The following is a 16,716-nucleotide window of genomic DNA, read 5'->3' on the forward strand; positions in this document are numbered from 1 at the left end:
GAGGACAAATGCAAGGATGTAGAGGCATATATCACTAGGGGTAAGATAGATATGGCCTACAGCAAAATTAGACACACCTTTGGAGAAGAGAGAACTACCTGTATGAATATGTTGTGCACTTCTCTACAATTTGAGTTGGATCTGAATACTGACAGCTGCCTCTACTCAGACTTGAAGGCTTTAATGTTAAGAACTTGTTGGTTTGTCGGTCAATTGCTGTTGGCTGACATGTAAGAATGTGTTTTCAGTATTTGATTCAGCTTGTTATCTTTACCTGTGTGCTGACAGCTGACATTTGTGTAAACCGTCTTCCTCAAATTCTTGCTCATTAGAACTGTTAGTTAAATTGTGTGTTAACTTTTTAATGCATTTGCTGTTTAATAAAGTGCAATAATTTTCTCCTTTTTGAAATACCTTTAGTTAAAAGATTCTAGTGTAGTTCTGAGTATAAACATCTATGGTTATTTCTTGCTATTTAAAAATAATGAACTTTTTTAAAAATATTTTACTTAACTTTCGTGTGGAGTGTCATTTATGAATAACTAAAGGACATTTGCTGAAGTTATTGTAAAATTTTTTTGCACTTGCCAGTGGGTGTCAGGCAGCAATAATTCTGTATAAGGGCCTGCACCCATGGATTTTCTATATTCCGCTTACATACAACAAATAAATATTTGTTTAACTGTGACTTACCTTCTTGTATCCTGTAGTATATCATGTGTCAGCTTTTGTTAAAGTAGTGTGCAAGTACCAATGTTGAAATTGTCCCTGTTGATTTTAATAGATTGTATAAAATAAATAAAATAAATAAAAAATGTTATTTTAAATATGTTAATTATTCTATCTGTATGATGGTGATTGTGATTGCAATTGTATTTGCTTATCTGGAACGTGGACGTTTAATTATTCGGTATCAGACGCTTGACAATGGCTTTTTCGTAAAGGCAATGTTACTCGTAGTTGACCGTGAAATAAAACTGAATAATCGGACTTCGTAATTAAATCGTTTCCAAAGACTGCTGCGGTAGGTGCGGACTCATAATCTAAATCTCAATATTACAATAATTTGCCAGCCATGCCAATACGTCGTACAGAGGTGATTGTCTACTAAACATAAAAAAGTTACACAGTTAGTTAAATCAGATATATTCAATGAATAAGCCTACAGTTCATAATCCTACTTACTTTTATAAATATAAATTCTTTACAGAATCGAGTGCCTAGTGTGGTTGCAACTCGCAGTATTCTTCTATAACATGAAATATGGCGGTGTGCCAGACAATAAAATAAAATATGTGCTTCTCGCACCACTTCAACCAGAGCTCTCTCTTTTTTTAATCAAACATAAGAGTAACGTAATTGTGCTTTTGTTTTATCAGCGACACAGCGCTGCAGTTGTGTGCCATAGGCTTTATTTATTTGTCACTGATTATTTATTTAATTAATATTTCGCGTTTCCGAGGAAACTCACGCTCGGCATGCAAATGTGCCTTTATAATTGTTAACTGAATTGTCTAATAAATGCTGAGTGGCTTACCACTCAAGTGTTCAACACCTAGGCCCAACCTGCTCAAAGGTTTTCCCATCCTCTATCCTGAAATCTTGTATCACAGACCATTAGCCTTACATCAATGTTCCTAGCCCTTCAATTACCCCAACCTGCCCCACTGAGCCACCCACTGCCACCTACTCTAGCCCCAATGCTGGTAGACTGTACAATATCAAAGGCAAAGCAACTCAAAAAGCCATGCATTTTTTTTATCAAGAAACTTTTATCAACTGCATAGCTTTTTGTATAGGTTTGACCACCACTTAACTAGCTGAGCACACAGATGGCCACAGAGGAATGGTCTGTCTTGGTGACAGCCAGTACTCAGTTGCTCGACATGCTCTACAGCACATTACTCAAGAGATCTGAGTGCTTGCTACATCACATGGCCTATCTGGATCCTCCCACTTGTTTCCCTGAACTCTGGAGATGGAAACTTGTACTCCAACACACCCTTGCATCCTGACACCCTTCTGGACATAATCTCCAGCACAGTCCTAATTCTTAATTGCACTATTCATCTCTCTTTCCCCTAATCTATCTTTACTCTTCTCCTCACTATGCCCATATCACCTGTGAACTGAAGCTGGCATAGTGCTCACTAATGTGCATTGTCCCATCTGCCCTCTCTGAAGCCTTCCACCTTCATCCTCGTCTACCCTTATCCTCACCACAGGTGAGCCCTGCCCATCTTGATATCCGAGAAACATGTCCTTCCTTTTAATATTTGTGCAATATCTTTAAGAAAGGAAATATTTGTTTTGAAAGCTAGAAATTCTCTCACTTTTACTTTTATATCAGTCTGTTGACAGTATCGCACATTTTGGCTGATAATGGCAAGTACTGGCCAGAATTCTCTCTTATAATTTATTAATGAAGTTTCTTTTTCTATAATTTAAACTATCCTCAGTCAAAGGCATCATTTGGAGGTAATATGGATGGACATGGGAGTCAGCTTTCCAGATCCTGCAGCCACTCCCCATTCAAAGCTGAATGCTCTCCATTCCAGTCCACTCACCAAGAAAATTTACCTGGCAGTACTGGGTACTGAACCTGAGTCCTCTGTATGGCAATAGATATACTGGATTCACAGCTATGGAGGCTAAACATAGCACTAGATAAAAACAGCATCGGAGCTGTATAAGTGCAGCAGATGTTTCATCAGAGTAGCAGATTTCCTCTTCCTGTACATATACATTGTGTTTGACTTTGATAGGTACACATGAAACAGCTGAGTAGAGGACAATGAGTCAACCAAATAATCATAATAAACATGAGTCCAGATCCCAATGGTTTTCCTGATATGAAGTACGCACAAGTGCAGTCATGCCAATGTTATAACATTGTTAATGTCTATCTGGATGATGTTCCTTATGGTGAAAGGATGCATAGAGTGTACATGCATGGTGGAGCACCAGCACACTTTCATGTTGCTGTTCTTGAATACATAGAACAAATCTTAGATGACAAGTGTATCAGTCATGGTTAACCAACAATGTTGACTCCCAAGTCTCCCAACTCGAATCCATTGTTTTTTTTTGGATTCTCAGAGTAAAGTGTTAATATACTCAGCCATGACATATTGTATTGGGAAAAACCAATGGTTTAGGGACCTTTTCTGATACAGCATGATTTTTGCTGGAAAATCTCCCTTAGGCCTGGCTTGAAACTTGAGTGGGTTTCCTGCTTTACTTGACCACTGCTTGCACGAAGGATAGGAAGAATCATGTTGTGCATTCAGTATGTCTGGAGGCATCACTCATTAGAGGTTTTTCTTGGCAGTTACTGGTGCAGCTGGGTGCAACCAACTGCCTATTGTGGCACGCCTAGATGGCTTCGAGGTCATACTTGCATCATTGGGAAAAATGGTTGAGAAGATGAGCCTTGCTCACTTAATTCCACCAAAACTCTCACTCTGCAACACTGTCCACGGAACTCATTGAGGCTGCCTGATTCTGAGATTGCACAGGATCTAAAAATCTCAAACAGTAACACAGGGTTTTGCTAACTTTTCTTCAGTATTTATTACATTGCTTTGGCTATAAGGAGTTAATAAGCTAATTATTTTACCTAAAAACTGTGCTAACTACAGTCACCAGTAATTTTAAAACTTCGTTATCATTGCTATATACCCAATCACTAACTTCCTGATGATATAGATGAAGGAGATACGTAAATAGCTACGGCATTTATGCATTTAATGTTGGAAATATGTTAGAAAGATTTGCACTCATTTAATGCCAGAGAAATTAGCATTCTTAAGGAAAATATTGTTTCTGAAATAGAATACCACATTTTGCAAACTAGACAGTGTAATTCAACAGAAATTATTATTGTATCTAAAAGTGTTCATCTAGGGAAATACTATGCTCCTGTTCATTTACTCTGTAATGAAAATCTATAATTGCAACTTATGAAAATCCAATGAACAACTAAATTTCATTTTTCATTACTGCAAACTTATAAAGGAGAAGTAGCTGAAGCCATTTAGTTAGTCTGTGAAAGGATATGGTATCTGTAAGATCTGTCTCTACTGGTAATGGGAAATGTACCACAGATGAATCAGCACAATTTACAACTCGTACAGTGTGCCGAGTTTTATCTAAATTTCTCATCTGGGAGATCATTCTGTAATTTAGTCATTGTTTTTAATCATTAATTGGACAGTGAATGTGTAATTGTTGTTATGGACTGTGCCAAACTGCAATAATGTTCACTGTGACAATAGATTTATACTATGAACAATGTTATCTCCAATAGTTAGTTACTGTGAACACTGTTTTCACATTGAGATGACTGCCAAATTTCTAGAACAGTGTTTTAAGAATTTTGTGTTGTGACTGGGTTAATTATAAATGTTTGCCACATGTGAACAGTTACATCTGTGTTAATTTACTGTGCTCAATTAATCACATTATAGAACACCAACTGAGTGTAGTATGTGGCTAACTGTTTATATGTGCATGAATTATAACAGATGAGACTCAATCTGGCCATAGATAGTAGTTCACTCAGCAATCAAAGAGCATGTGAAGTTTTTGAACTGTAAACCTGGTATGGGCCACATTATTTGTGGTGGTGGTGGTGGTGGTTAGTGTTTAACGTCCCGTCAACAATGAGGTCATTAAAGACGGAGCGCAAGCTCGGGATTGGGAAGGAAATAATCCATGCCCTTTCAAAGGAACCATCCCGGCATTTGCCTGAAACAATTTAGGGAAATCACGGAAAACCTAAATCAGGATGGCTGGAGACGGGATTGAACCGTCGTCCTCCCGAATGCGAGTCCAGTGTGCTAACCACTGCGCCACCTCGCTCGGTCATTATTTGTAGTATTGTCTTTACCACCAAATTTTCAGCCAGATTTGAAGAAAGTGCAGCTACTGATGTCACACTTGTACAGGTAACGGTTGCAATACAAGTTGTCCAGAAGGACTCAGCCAGAGACTTCAAAGGTTCTATGACAAACTAGGAGGTGACATACCACAGTAGTACTTTAAGGGTGAGAACTGTACAGTTTCCATAAATACACCAGCAATACGCTACACATCAGAAGTAGCTAACCAGGTAGCTGACTGTATGTGGGACGCATACAAGCATTTTTTTAAAATTAGTCAACTCTTCATTCAATCCACTTCAAATAATGACAGCTGTACGTGATCCCAAACTATCAGCGTAATGGCCAAAGTAACGCTCCCCTTTCTGCCACAGATGAGATGATTAAAATCTTGGCGATCAACTGCCAAAGCATTCACAATACAGCCATAGAGTTTGAAGCACTCTTAAAAAGCAGTGCAGCTTACATTTCTAAGTATGAGAAGCTAGCTAAAATCCGAAATTGAAATTAGTTAGCTTTTTTGGGTAAATCTATGTTTATTTGAAAAGATAGGGCAATGGGAAACAGAAGTGATATATCCTTCACAATAGGCAAAGAAATCAAATCCGCCGAGACAGAAGCTGAAGTTGCATATGAAATCATTTTGCCAAGACTCAGTATCAAGGGTGGGCACAAATAGGAACAGTGACTACTGCACAACAGGAATAAATGAAAGCATAGAACTGTAGATAGATACATGCTGAATGAAACATATTTAGCTGTTAAAAGGACAATGCAGAAGCCTTCAGTAGCCACAGCACCATTTTATCAAAAGATTACTCACAAAACCCAAAGAAATGCTATCAGTGACTCCCAATTTAGTGTCCAATTTAGTATCCCTCTCTGCAAAAGCAGAAATTATGAACTCTGTTTTCAAACTGTCCTATAGAAAGGAAGATACAGTGGTGTTATCCTAGCTTAATTCTTGCACCACTGAAAGACAAGTGATAGAAGTATTAATGGCATTGAGAAATACTAGAAATCTCTAAAACCAATCAAAATCCCTGTCAGATTCTATAGAGAATCTGCAGCTGAATAAGCACTCCCCTTTCTAACCAAATTACAAGGGTGGTTTGTTAAGTCTGGTAAATTTCCATGAATGAATGGAATATTTTTGATGCAATATTATGAAAAGGGCAGTTAATATACACCATAGAGTAGAGATACTGAGTCGCAGGTAGGAACAACAAAAAGACTTTCAGAAAATGAGCTTTTGGCCAACAAAGACTGTCACACAAATCAAAATGGAATTAGATGAAGTTCACGGAGACTGCATAGACTGAAGAGCATATACTTTTGAAGTAATGAATTTAAATGTGGTCGGACAAGTAACAAAGACAAGACATGCTCCAGCCACCCAACTGAAGTCAGAGCAAAGGAAATCATTGACAAAATCTAAGACACAGTAATGCAAAACTGCCGAATAAAGATTCATGAGACTGCTAGGAATGTATGTATCTCAACTGATCAAGAGCATAATATCCTGCATGGAAAACTGATGTTGCATGCACGATGGATGCTGCGTTTGCTCACAGCCTACCAAAAGTGCATCTGGCACAATATGCCAGCACAATGTCTGGTGATATTTAGGCACAATCTGTGAGACTTTTTGCACTGATTTGTGGCTGTTGTTGAAACCTGGATCTGTCATTATGCACCAGAGTCAAAACAAAGGACTAAGGCTGGTGAAAGTGCACCAAACGAGGAAAGAGCATTTTGTCAGATGTTAAGTTTATGGGCACTGTTTTTTGGGGTTCCAAGATGTAATCCTCATACATTACTTGGAAAAAGGCAGAACCATAACTGGACACTTTTATGCTTCATTGTTGGATGGCTTGAAACTTGCCCTGGGTGAAAAAACCAAGGTTGGCACTCAAAAATGTGCCTTCTCACCACAATAATGCACCATATCACACATCACTGACAACAATGGCTAAACAGCATGAACTAGGTTTTGAATTGGTTCCTCATCCAGCCTACTCACTAAAATAAGCCCCAAGTGACTTCTTCCTGTTCCCTAACTGGAAATTCTAGCTTTTTGGGAAGAAATTTGCATCAAATGAGGAAATGACAGTTGCTGTCAATGAGTATTTTGAAAAGTACGACAGGACTTATTTTTCTGATGGGATGAAAAAGCTGGAAGATCCCTGGACCAAGTGTGTCAAAGGAGGCTATGTCGAAAAGTAAGGTAAGTTGTTTATGAAACAAACGTTTTTTCTTGCTTTTTTTTTACCAGACTTATCAAGCCAACCTCATATTCCCTCAAACAAAAAACTGTATCCAGCAGGTAGAAAATAGGTCAAACCTGTCTACAAGAAAGATAACATATGTAATCCACAAACCTAGCATTTAATATCACGGAATCTGTTATACAATCTTAGAACATATTCTGAGCTCAAATGTAATGAAGTACCTTGAACATAATGACCACATTCACACCAGCCAGCATGAATTCTGAAAACATTGGTCATGTGAAACTCAACTCTCACTTTCAGCCATTGATCAAGGCATTCAGGTGGATGCAGTAGTTCTTGACTTCCAAATACCATTTGATTTAGCAGTCACATGGGACACTGATATAAATTAGTACCTAGATCGAGGATATCTTGGTAGGGAGTACACAGAATGTTACCTTGGATTGAGAGTCATCAACAGATGTAGAAGAAATTTCAGACATTTCCTAAAGCACTGTGTTGGAAGCCCTGTTGTTCAAATTGTGTATTAGTGACTCCATAAACCTCAGACATTTCCCAGATGATGCTGTTATTTGTAATGCAATACTGTCTGAAAAAAGGTGTACAAATACCCAGACAGATATTGATAACATTTCAGAGTGGTGTGAAGATTGCTTTAAATGTAAAGAAATTAAAAGTATCTACTTCAAAAAAGTACTATCCTAGGGCTACAAATATTAATGAGAGACAACTGGAATCAATCAACTCACCCAAAAACATAGATGTAATGATTTGTGGGTACATGAGATTTAATTACCACTTCAACTCAACTGGGGTAAAGCAGATGGCAGTCTTGCAGATCATTCGTGGTTTGTCCAAGTGTGTAGGACCCATATTTAATAGGACTAAATGGCATTTTAACGTACAGAATAATGGCAGCACGAACAGTTACAGGTCGGTCTGAGTCATGGGAGAGTGCCACAGTAATGCCGAAAATCCAACACTGAGATATTAAAATACGGACACCAACTATTCTGTGAAATTTCTATCTAATCACAGCAAAGTGAAAAATCTAGAATTATTCTACAGCTACCTATTTATGGCTCCACCAGGACTGCAAAGACGAGATTAGGTGAAGAAGAGCACAAAATCCTAATTCTTGATACAATGGGAAGTATGTAACAATATTGTGCAAGTGCTTCCAACACATTATTCCACGAGTGCCAAGATCTGCAAGTGTTGATGCTGTCAGGTTGGATTAAAAGAAGATATCAATGCAGTTCAGAGGAGCAGTGCTAGATTTGTTAGCAGTAAGTTCTATTAGCACACAGGTATTATCAAAATGCTGTGAGATTTCAAATGAAAATCTGTAGAGTGAAGTGAGTTTTTTTTTCTTTTTTGGAATACATCGTTAGAAAGTTTGGAGAACTGGACATACTGTATGTAGAACGTTCTACTGCTGCCAACATAATCTTGCATAATGCACCATATGGTGGCTTGTGGAGTATCTATACAGAGTAGAATGTAGCAGGGTAACTAATAATGGTATTGTGCACTTCAGAATAACTTCCAAAATGTAAATTCTGTTCATGGTAACAGTAACCAAATATATCAGCGAAATTTTGTCGGGGAAGTATTGAAGCCCTTGCTTAATTATCATAATTATTCCTCCTTCCTTTACTGTCACAATATTAAAAGCAGATTCATTTCAACCAGGCAGGATTCATTACAGCATATTTCTTTTTTTGTCAGCGCCCACCTGCATAGTTCTGAAAAAGTGGCATCTGGGGGGAGAATCCAGATGGTGCGTATGATGGAACGGGCTCCAAGGTCATGATTGTCATGTTGTAGAGCATGCTTCGCTACAGGATACTGCGTGTTCCCAACATACACCCTCTGCCTATGCCCATTCATCCTAATTGATAATTTGGTGTTAGTCATGCCAACATAAAAGGCCAAACAGTGTTTATATAACAGAGGGTATATGATGTGTCGTTTCACAGATGGCGCTCCCTTTGATAAGCACTACTAAACGCAGTGGTAGGAGAGTGCGTAGGCAAGTCTTGCAGCAGGGATGGTCACAGGCGTAGGAGTCATAGGATAGGGAGATAGGTGCAGAAGGAGCATTGGGTCTGACAAGAATATTGCAGAGATTGAGAGCATGACTGAAAGCAATTCTAGGTGTGGTGCGCAAAATTTCAGACATACTGGATCTCATTTCAGGGCATGATTTTAGAAAGCCATGGACCTGTCGAAGTAGCTGATTAATACATTCCAGACCACGATAATACTGAGTCACCAGTGGAGTGTTCTAATTTTGTTTTTTGGAGGAATCAGCAGTACCAAGATTGGATGTGATGGCCCGGGATATTTGCTTTTGAACTTGGATGGTGGGGTAATTATGTGCAGTGAAGGCTGAGGTGAGAATGGTTATGTACTGCTGTAAAGAGTCTGCATCTGAACAACTACGTTTGCTTCAGATGCTAAGGCTGTGTGGGAGGGGACGTTTGACATGGAAAGGATGGCAACTGTCAAAATGTAACTACTGTTGTCTGTTGGTAGGTTTAATGTGGATGGAAGTATGTAACTGGCCTTCAGTGAGGACGAGATCTACATCAAGGAAAGTGGCATGGGATTTGGAATAGGACCATCTGAAATTTAATTGGGAGAAGATAGTCGGAGATTACAGGAATTTTAACAGATTAGCCTCAACATGATTCCATATGATAAAAATGTCATCAATGTATGTAAACTAAACCAGGGGCTGAAAACTTATGGACCCCAGGAAAGCTCCCTCCAAGCGACCTATGAAAAGGTTGACATAGGAAGGAGCCATCCAGGTTCCCATGGCTGTACCCGTGATCAGTTTACACACGTGCTCCTCAAACGTGAAGTAGTTGTTGGTAAGTATACTGTTGATTAAGATGAGTAGGAAGGATGTCATAGATCTGGAATTAGATGGATGCTGACTGAGGAAATGTTCAGCAGCAAACAGACCATGTACATCGGGGATGTTGGTAGTATCAATTGGAAATATCACTTTGCAACCCAATTGGAAATATCACTTTGCAACCCAATCTCCAAAACCTTTCCAACAACAGACCTGACATTGAACCCTGCCTTGAAGAGTTCAGACCACAATCCACATTTGACACACCACCAATACCTCAAAATCATCCCTTACAAGCCTTCCCAGAATTCCTCACATCCAGCATTGCTTTGCAACCCTTCCTCAGTTCCCTACAAAATTACGCTAAACAGTCCTCTGCAGAACTCCAGGCTCTGTGTTCCCTAAAAGCTGATGACTCCATCATTATCCTCCCAGCAGACAAAGGATCTACCAATGTAGTACTTTACTACCACTGTAGTACCTTTACACAGTGTGTGACATCAAGATCTCATCCCTGTGATGCAAACTGACCTGCAGTCCCTCCTTAAAACCTCAGGGACCTCACAAGGGCAAACACCTAAATCCACAGAACTTTTCACTCCACCCAAGCCACGCACCCCAACCTTTTATCTTCTTCCTAAGATCCACAAACCCAATCATCCTGACTATCCTGTAGTTGCTGGCTTCAAAGCACCCCACAAACATATGTCTGCCTTAGTGGATGAGCACCTGCAACCCATAGTACACTGACTCCACTCCCATATCAAAGATACCAACCATTTCCTAGATTGACTGAAATCTGTACCTGTCCCACTCCCATCACACACATTGCTTGTAATCATTGATGCCACCTCCCTATGTACCAACATCCCCCATGTATGTGGTTTGTGTGCTACTGAACATCTCCTCAGTCAGTGCCCACCTGATTCCAGGCCTATGATACCCTTCCTACTCATCTTAATCAACTTTATACTTACGAACAACTACTTCACCTTTGAGGGGCAGACATACAAATAGATCATGGGTAGAGCCATGGTAACCAAGATGGCTCCTTCCTATGCCAAACATTACATGGGTCACTTGGAGAGGGTTTAGATACATTGATGACATTTTTACCATATGGACTCATGGTGACAGTGACTTGTTAAAATTCCTGGAATCTCTGAATACCTTCTCCCAATTAAATTTCAGATGGTCCTAATTTGAATCCCATGCCACTTTCCTAAGGCCAGTTACACACTTACATCCACATTAACCCTACCAACAAACAACAGTACTTACATTTTGACAGTTGCCATCCTTTCAATGTCAAATGTTCCCTCCCATATAGCCTTGGTATCCGAGGCAAATGTCTTTGTTTGGATGCTGCCTCTTTACAGCAATACACCACCATTCTCACCTCAGCCTTCACTGCATGTAATTACTCTGCCAACCTAGTCAAAAGCAAATTTCCTGAGCCATCACATCCAAACCTGGTACTGCTAATCCCTCCAAAAAAATGACTTCAGAGCACACCAATGGTACTCAGGATTATCCAGTTCTGGAATGTATTAATCAGCTATGACAGGGCCATGGCTTCCTAAAATGATGCCCTGAAATGAGATCCATTCTGTCTGAAATTTTGCGTACTACATCTAGAATAGCTTTTCGTTGCCCTCCCAATCTCTGCAGTATTCTTGTCAGACCCAATGCTCCTTCTGCACCCATCTCCCTACTCTATGACTCCTACCTCTGTGACCGTTCCCATCGCAAGACTTGCCCTGTGCCCCCTCTTAACACTGCCTATTGCAGCCCTGTAAATGGCAAAACATATACTATCAGAGGGAGAGCCATCTGTGAAATGATACATCATTTACCCTTTGTTATATAAACACTGGACTTTTACAGTGGCATCAATTAGGATGAATGACCATAGGCAGAGGGTGTATACTGGCAACACGCAATACCCTGTTGCAAAGCATGCTTTACAACATGACAATTGTGACCTTGGCACCTGTTTCACAACACGCACCATCTTTATTCTTCCCCCAGACACCAGTTTCTCAGAACTCCGCAGGTGAGAACTAGCGCTACAACATGTCCTTGTTTCTCGCCTTAATTTACGTTAATTTCTTCTGTCCCAGCATTTCTTAATAGTAACTACCCTTTTATTCATTCGGTTTTAGTTTTCTACATGTTTAATTGTCTTACCCACCTATTTTTCACTGCCCCCCTCCATCCTCTGTTACGTACAATGCACTTAGCTTTTCACTCTTATTAACTCATGTATAATGATTAAACAGTAATCTCTGACCTGCATATTACCCTGTCTTCCACCCTTAAACTCTCAGGTTTTCAAATCTCACCCAATGCAATCCCCAACAATCAGTCTTTCCTTCTAATACCATAAAGTCAGTTTTCCCTGACCTGCAGTTCCTGGTGACTTTCCCAAAATCTACCCCTTGTTCTAGACTTCTTCAGTCCTTTTACCTCACCCTCTTCCTTTCCCTGCAACCCTTCTGCCTGAAGAAAGAACCACTGGCTCCGAAAGCTTGCCCAATTACAACTTTCTTTTGTGTGTGTGTGTGTGTGTGTGTGTGTGTGTGTGTTCTTCCATCACTTGGTGTGTAGATTTTTTATCCATTCAGTTAAATTATTCTGTCAAAAATTGATAGTTTTCACTGTTATAGTCATTACTGATAAATTCAGTTAACATCTGAGAGAAGAAAACATATTGCACAATGGAAGCAAAAACATGGTTCCATCAGTGATTAAAGAGAAATTATGGTGAGCATGCTAGAACCAGATTTTTACTAATGAAGCAGGCAGTGTAGATAAAAAAATTTTTTCAAGGATGTTCTACAGGACTCGGTCCTCTTTTCTCCTTAGAGAAACAAAGACAAACAGAAGCAAGGATAAGTGATGGATAACTCTAGGGATGCAAGTATCTTGTGCTAACAAAAGATGACTGTACCTAATTCTGAGAACAAGCTTTAGTCAAGAGTTGAAATTCCAATACCACATGTAAAATCTTCTAGTTTGGTACACATGCTAGAGCAATAAAGCACTGCAAGAACAAAGTAAAATCAATTTGGATCATTATTAAACAGAAATAAGCAAAAACAACAATGCAAATGAGACTGAGTTCCCAAAAAATATCTGTTGAAGAAATGATGTTACACAGAAATGATTGGCCACCAAATTCAGTGAATTCTTCCTCACAATGGCAATAAACATTACACTAATTCACTAAATACCAACCAACTACAGATATGTTAGATTTACTTTGGCAGACACAGAGAGCTAACACTGGGTTCAAAAACACAACCCCTAAGGAGATTAAAAAATACATCAGATTACTAAAGCATAGTAATTCTGATGATTATGATGGTGTTTCTAGCAAATTATTGTAATCTTGAGCTGATTTGATAAGCTTACACTTAAACTGTTTTTGTAATCAATCAGTGACTAAGCATATTTGCTGACAGACTCAAATATGCAGTAATAACAGTCATTCATAACACTGCAGATACGAAAATCTGCCTATAGGCAAATTTCATGGCTTTTAGTCTTGTCAAAAGTTTTGGGAGAATGACATTATCATACAATATTGCTGCATTTTTTTCTGAGATAAATTTTTCAATTGTCTGTCAGTTTGGCTTCCCTAAATGATTTTCCAATGAGAAAGCTATACAAGAGCACACACATTTAAATAAGAAAAATCACAATATTGGTACATTCTGTAACCTTACAATGCCTTTGTGTGTGTGGAACACAAAATTCTACTTGGCAACTAAAATATTATGGTATCCCTCTCCTTTCATAACATACAGCACAGTCAAATAGACTGTATCACAGGAATGAAATTGACCGCAGAATGAGGGAACAAAACATGTAGCATCCCAAAAGATTTGCTTTTGACTCCTCTATACATAAATCATCTTCCAGTGATTATAGAGGGTGGTTCAAAAAATTTAATGTTTGCTCACGACAAGCAGACTATGCAAGCCTCTTCAAAATGCAACCTTAGGTAGGGTGGCAGGTGATCGGCGTGAAAGGAAGTGCTCCATCGCAGCGAGGCCCTGGACGTGCGGAATATTTGTTTATAGGGAAGTGGCATCAATGGTTACAAGGATGGTTTCCGGGGGTAACAGATTGGGTAAGGATTCCAGGCGTTCGAGAAAGTGGTTGGTGTCTTTGATGAAGGATGGGAGACTGCATGTAATGGGTTGAAGGTGTTGGATCTACGTAGGCAGAGATATGTTCTGTGGGGGCTTGGTAACCAGCTACAATGGGGCGGCCGAGATGATTGGGTTTGTGAATTTTAGGTAGAAGGTAGGGGTGCGGGGTGTCGGTGGGGTCAGGAGATTGATGGGGTCAGGTGAAAGGTTTTGCAGGGGGCCTAAGGTTCTGAGGATTCCTTGAAGCTCTGCCTGGACATCGGGAATGGGATTACCTTGGCAAACTTTGTATGTGGTGTTGTCTGAAAGCTGACGCAGTCCCTCAGCCACATACTCCCGACGATCAAGTACCACGGTCGTGGAAAGCTTGTCCGCCGGAAGAATGACGATGGATTGGTCAGCCTTCAGATCACGGATAGCCTGGGCTTCAGCAGTGTGGTGATGTTGGGAGTAGGATTAAGGTTTTTTAAGAAGGATTGAGATGCAAGGCTGGAAGTCAGAAATTCCTGGAAGGTTTGGAGAGGGTGATTTTGAGGAAGAGGAGGTGGGTCCCGCTGCGACGGAGGACGGAACTGTTCCAGGCAGGGTTCAATTTGGATAGTGTCCTGGGGAGTTGGATCATTGGGAGTAGGATTAGGATCATTTTTCTTCGTGGCAAAGTGATATTTCCAGCAGAGAGTACGAGTGTAGGACAGTAAATCTTTGACGAGGGCTGTTTGGTTGAATCTGGGAGTGGGGCTGAAGGTGAGGCCTTTGGATAGGACAGAGGTTTCGGATTGGGAGAGAGGTTTGGAGGAAAGGTTAACTACTGAATTAGGGTGTTGTGGTTCCAGATTGTGTTGATTGGAATTTTGAGGTTTTGGAGGGAGTGGAGCTGGAAGTGGGAGATTGAGTAGATGGGAGAGACTGGGTTTGTGTGCAATGAGATGAGGTTGAGGTTTGCTGGAAAGGTTGTGAAGGGTGAGTGAGTTGCCTTTCCGGAGGTGGGAAACCAGGAGATTGGATAGTTTTTTGAGGTGGAGGGTGGCATGCTGTTCTAATTTACGGTTGGCCTGTAGGAGGATGCTCTGAACGGCCAGTCATTCAACATCTTTGCCTCTGCACTTCCGCCTTGACTGACATCTCTGCCCAAAGTCTTCGTTTTTAAATGAAATCTATGTTAGAAAACTGCACTATTATTATTATTATTATTATTATTATTATTTTAACAGATTTCCTATATTTATCTGGTCATAAGGTCACTTCAGTTTTCAGTGACTAATCTGTTGATAGGATCATACTGCACCATGTTTTCTACAGCCTGTCATAACAGTTGGAACACTCCAAGGCAGGATGTATTGCACATGTTGAATTATTGCACAAGCAGTCAGGTATGGATTCTTTTCTTTGCTTGGTAGCTTGTTCTGCATTTATTGTGATGAAAAGGTGCAGAAAAAGAAAATACAAAAGCAACTATAGGTAAAGAAGTATCTAAATACCAGAGGTACGAGAAATACAAAATGACGACAACATTTTGTTTGAAAATTTCAGGAGAAGATCACAGGAAGATTTTAGATTTTCTGCTGGGAAAACTGCAACAAAAAGGCTGACAATAATTTCAGTAGCTAATGACTTGTAACTTATATAGACTTTTAACTGTTTATTCTGTATTTCAAAACATAGCATTTCAGTGATTATTTCTGAAGCTGAGAAATACTGAAGGAAGGTCTTAGTTGTAATGTGAACATTAATTAGCCTTCAGTTGATCATTTCTTTTTTATATCATAAGAAAGTTGTTTACACAACTTTAATCACGAAAAATTGTGTGTAGTGTAACATCCTTGGACTCTACAATTCGGGAATTTGATAGATGTCAGAATCCACTGGAACTGAATCTGTTTTTCCCAATTTTGTATATTTTGCATCATCAATGTACTTCATTCCTATTTCTAGTAGTTTCTTGAGGAGCTACGCATACCCCATCATTTCTTTTGTTCAGGTATCAGTTTCCTCTGTTGTTGTACTATTAAGTCAGCATAGCATGAATATTCTTCCACAGTTGTCATATACACTTTCCATAAATTTCTGGCTTATTTTTCTCCATTTTCCTACTTCAAAACATTACAGTATCTCATTCTTTACAGTAATATGATCAGAGACTTATCATCTAATGTCTGATACTCAGCACATCATATTCCAATTTTTATTTATTTATATACATTTTTTTCAAATAATCTTTAGAAATGACGTTCCATATGCCTGATTTGGTCTTTAATCACCTGTAAACTTAAGCATGCTTTCTTTGGAGTCAAGTGACATTATTACACACAAATCACTTCACAGCAAATCTCAGCACACTACACAAAGAAACACACGAGCCCTAGCAGCCTATTGTCTGCTAAAAAGTGCAAGGATCCCCACTGAAGGCAGGAAGCAATGCACTTTACACACAGCCTCTATTTCCAAGAAATTATGCTTGCTTAAATGCACATATATGTTGGAAATTCATGTGCATGTGTAACAATGAACAGAAAAAAGGCATGATGTGGCTGCACCTTCATACAGCTTAAGAACTAGTGATACAAACTCTA

The sequence above is a fragment of the Schistocerca piceifrons genome, chromosome 3 (genome assembly GCF_021461385.2).
Source record: "Schistocerca piceifrons isolate TAMUIC-IGC-003096 chromosome 3, iqSchPice1.1, whole genome shotgun sequence".
Taxonomy (NCBI): Eukaryota; Metazoa; Arthropoda; class Insecta; order Orthoptera; family Acrididae; genus Schistocerca; species Schistocerca piceifrons.